This window comes from Lontra canadensis, unplaced genomic scaffold (genome assembly GCF_010015895.1).
Source record: "Lontra canadensis isolate GAN:19392208 unplaced genomic scaffold, GSC_riverotter_1.0 scaffold61, whole genome shotgun sequence".
Classification (NCBI taxonomy): Eukaryota; Metazoa; Chordata; class Mammalia; order Carnivora; family Mustelidae; genus Lontra; species Lontra canadensis.
Window position 1 is genome coordinate 7,748,534 of NW_022631055.1, and position 4,920 is coordinate 7,753,453.

Genomic DNA, 4,920 nt, shown 5'->3' on the forward strand with positions numbered 1-4,920 from the left:
GCAATCCTGAACAAACCGTATGGGAGAATTTGCAAGAAATCTGGCTTGCATGATTGAAAGAGGATTATATGCATTTACATTCTAATGTTTTATACTTCCAGGTGCTGTATATTAGTCTAAAAATGTGTATTGCATTCCCCCAAATCCCTGGCTCTTAGAAGATGCTCCCAATGTTTATGTTTCCAGAGCTGTACTTAGGACCTTATGAATAGGTTAAGGAATATGATCATCACCGTTCAGAAGATTTATTTTGTATTACTCAAGTGAACCTTTGCCTGGTAGGAGATAAATCTCCAGTTTCTGAAACATTGGTCAATAAGTATATATTGGTCCCACATGGATGGATATGAATAAGCGGGTGCCTTTTTTTTTCATGCCTTGTCCCGTATTTATTTTCCTTTATAAAATCCGAAGGGCGTTAGGGAATGAAAAATGTGGAGATGCAACCTGTCCAACTGTCAGGTCTCTTTGTTTTAGAAACATTAAGGAGACAGCACGATGTAACATAGTATAAGAGGAAAACTTGTAGATGGAGAATGAGGTTCTACTCTTAGCTCTACCACTAATTAGATGTGTAATTTTAGATAAATCACTTAACCTCCCTAGACCTCTGTTTCTCATCCCTAATTGCTCTATCTAATTCATAGGTTATTGTGAAGATCAAAAGAAATCATAAATGTGGAAGCACTCCAAATAATGTAGTACGTGCATATTATAAGGTATCATTAATACACACATATATCATTGGTCTGCAATGCCACTCTGAGGCTCAGGCAAGAGGAGCCCTTGTCCTGAGCCCTGTACTTCACAAACACAAACACAAACACAAACACAAACACAAACAAACACAAACACATTCAACTCTATCAAATATCTCTCAGCATGTTCCTAGTATGGCCTCAACTCTGACAATAGCAACAATGTTCTTTGGAGTGATTCAGAGATTACATACAGTACTCTCTGGATGTGCCCCAAATGGGATCAGATCATCCTGATCAAACACATATCAAATCTGACCTCACAGACATTCTGGTTAACAATGGAGATGCCATTTAAATGCTCTTAGAGAAGTAAGATTTAATTTAGACAAGATGGTGAGCTGCACTAGGATAGTTAACTAAAACAATAGAAGATTCTCAAATAAATAAGGAATTGTGGTCTGTGGTGGAAAATATTTTTTATTTTGTGCTAACGACAGTTATTTGGTATGGGCTATTGCTTGCTATTAATGATGTTAGCAGAAACTTATATAAGAAATAGATCTAAGCTTGCCTATTTTACTTTTTAAATAATTTAAAATACTTTTTAAATTTTAGAGAAAGTGATTTTTCTAAATATAAATATACTAAATGAGACTAGCACAACAAAAATGATATTCCAATAAAATGACAGAAAATTGGAAGAAGGAAAAACAGGTTTGTATAATTATTGAATTATTTGTAAACAACTATGTATCTATATATTACATACCTACATCTAGAGAGATATGCGCTATTTTCTTTTATAGGTATATATAATATTTATATGTCATATATATATTATATTATCGGCAGAGGTATGGTCCCTTATGAAGAGAGATTTGAACAAATTGAACCACATATTTTTCTTTTTGTTTTTCTTTATATCTCAACATGGAAAAAGTTGAAAGAAGATTTAACACTGTATGGATATAGATAGTGCATATAGACTGGTGGGAAAAAGTACAGGTGATAGAATTTTTATGAAAAAATTAAAATTTTATTGTGTTTTCTGTGATAATGATCATTAGAGCAACCCCATTAAAATGTTTGAACATGATATGTAAAATTTGCAGTTCATTTCCAAATATGAGTATTGATTTGGAAATTTTATTGACAATTCTAGTTGCTACTGACTCAGCAAAACTAAACTTTTACAATTCTATCAAAGTAAATTTCAAAAATTATTTATTTATTTGACAGAGAGAAAGAGAGCACAAGCAGGGGGAGTGACAGACGGAGGCAGAGGGAGAAGCAGGCTCCCCATGGAGCAGGGAGCCCAATGTGGGGCTTAATCCCAGGCACCTGGGATCATGACCTATGCTGGAGGCAGGTGCTTAACTGACTGAACCACCCAGGCACCCCTCAAAGCAAATTTTTAAAACATCTAATATTAAAGAATTACTTTCTTCATGTGAAAATAGTATTAAGGTGAATTTTTAAAAAAATTTTTATTTATTTATTTGACACAGAGAGAGAGCACAAGTAGGCAGAGTCAGGCAGAGAGGGGTGGGGAGCAGGTTCCCCACTGAGCAGAGAGCCCAATGTGGGGCTCGATCCCAGGACCCCAAGATCATGTCCTGGGCTGAAGGCAGAGGCTTAATCCACTGAGCCACCCAGGCGCCCCTTAAGGTGAATTTTTTAAGAGGTCCTTTCTTCTAGAGATGCATATTGGTATATTCATGTTTAAAATGGTAGGATATCTGGGATTTGCTTAAAAATAATTGGATCTAAAGAGTTGGGGAGTGTAGATGAGGCAAGACTGACTAAGTGAATAATTATTGAGGCCGGATAACAGGTACAATATATTTACATTTGTAAATGTTTATATGGAAAAGCTTTTAAATTTCCATAATAAAAAGTTAAGCAAAAAGCTAAAAAGTACATTGATTTAGAAAACGTTTTGTTATTGGTGTCAATGAACTCAAATTATGTGGATTATAGCATTATAATTAGGGTTTTCCTGGAAAAAAGCACAAAATAAATATGTGGTAATTTATGACTTATATACATCTTTATCTTATTACTCATCCAAGCATCACAAGCCCATCAACAAAACACCCAAATGTGTAATAATAATTAAGTCCAGTGATTTTTGCTGTTTAGCTCAATATTAAACCACTCATATAAAAACCATTGCTTTATACGTTAAACATTTTTTTTGTCATAATAAAGGTATATTTGTCAAGAAAGGTGGATAGAACACATTTATTTAATTTTTTTTAAAAACCTTGATATACAACTTAATGATCTGGACCTATCGTATATAGCCCTCTACTTGCACTCTTGTCCTGGGTACTGCAAATGTTAGGGAGAAGCATGCTCTCAGAATTTCCATTTTATTCTTTAACAACTAAGATGGTTTGGAAGGGAATACCTAGAAAATGCTTTCTTTTTTCAACTTATAATTGTCTTCCTCTATATATTTTAGGAAAATACTGTGTATTTTTGCTCAGTATCATCAATGGGGCTCAGATATCTCTGAATGTTCCACCCAAGGCAGGAACCATGTGTGTTCATGATATGTTGACAGTCTGCCCCCTCCACAACAGTCTTGCCTCCTTAGCAAGAATAGATGAGATCAAGTTACAGTCATTTCAGGGAAGATCTTAGGGGTAGTTTGAGATAACTGGTCATCCATATGGAAAAGTTCTGGAGAGTTCTGTTCATAACCCTAGCCTCTTATTCAATACAAATGGCTTTAGGAGGATTTGTGCAGAGGGAAAGTTTATGATCCCTTTTATATGATAGAGACATTTAGCTTCATATTTTCTTAGCTTCTAATTCCCAAACGAGGCAATGTAAAGGGGAGAGGGGGGTTAAGATAATTATCCGGACAACAATTAATCCAGATGACCAACTAACAATTAGTTTGTTTTGTCTAAATTATTCATATATTACTACTCAAAAGTCCCCTTTCTGCTTGAATTAGCTGTGTGACAGCTCCAGTCTCCACATACTGCAGTATTGGACTAAAAAAAAAAAAAAAAAACTTGTTATCTCCAGTGAAGTATGTTCATTCCACAGCTCTCCAATTCTAAGACACTTTTGATTATAGGATTGACCAAAAATGTAGTAACCACTTTTTTAGGAGAAAAAGGAAAAGACTGTAAAACTGATTCTAATCTTAAAAACACCAAAATGTGTATGTTGGGGGGGCGGATGGAAGAGTCTGTCTTAGAATTGAGGAAGCACTAAAATTATTTTTTTTGAAGTGTACTTTAGGATAAGAAAGCTATTATAACTCTAATGGGAGGCCTTGGGGCAATGAAGGGAGTCAGAGAAAGGTGTACAGATGGGTCATTATGTAGGAACAGCATGGTGGCCCTCTGCTCTTGTCAGAAAGGCATGAGAGCGTAAGAACCCTGGCAGGAAGGAAGAGTAGGGAGAAGAGGCTTGAAAGCAGTTATGGGTCATGCAGGAATTGTGCGTAAAGACACACTACGTTACATTACATACATTAGGAAACTTGCCTGTGGCTGATTCTGCATCCAGATAATCCTAAATAATCAGAAGCCAACAAGGAGTTATCAAGGTGAGCCCTCAGTTCTGTAACTTCTTCCCTTAAGTTCTTATCAAAACCTAACCACCAGGCAAAGCACAAGACCTTTCGGCTAGCGTGCTTGAGAGACGGAGCTGAGAGTTCTATCGCCTGGAACATAAAAAATTATTTTTAATCTCATTTTAGTGTAATGTTAAAATATTTTTAATTCAGTATGCTAAGAAATGCAGAATGTTTTGAGACTAAATACCAGAGGGTATAGTCATTAGGTGTTACTGTGTTTACCCAGTAATTGGCTCCTTTCCTATAATGGATGAATCTCTGTTTCAAAATGGAAAAGTAAATTAAACAGTAAACAAATTCCTTACATAAAGGTCATATGAGCTCTTTGTAACCAGAGTGAGGTATTTCAGTAAGATTACTGAGTACCTGGTATTTTGTTCAGGTGGCTTGCTTCACTCTGTAAATGCCAATAACTAGTGTTTAGGAGTCTGAACTATTATAATGGTCACTTTCATGTAATAATCGCATGCTTATTCTCTGGGGAAAAAAACATAAAAATTGTGAACACTATGTGTCTAAATTGGAAAAATAAATATCTTTTAATAGTTTGGGAATGGGAACAGTGTTTGAAGACAGAGAATAGAAAAAGAAAAGAGGTATTATGGATTTTCTTGAAAA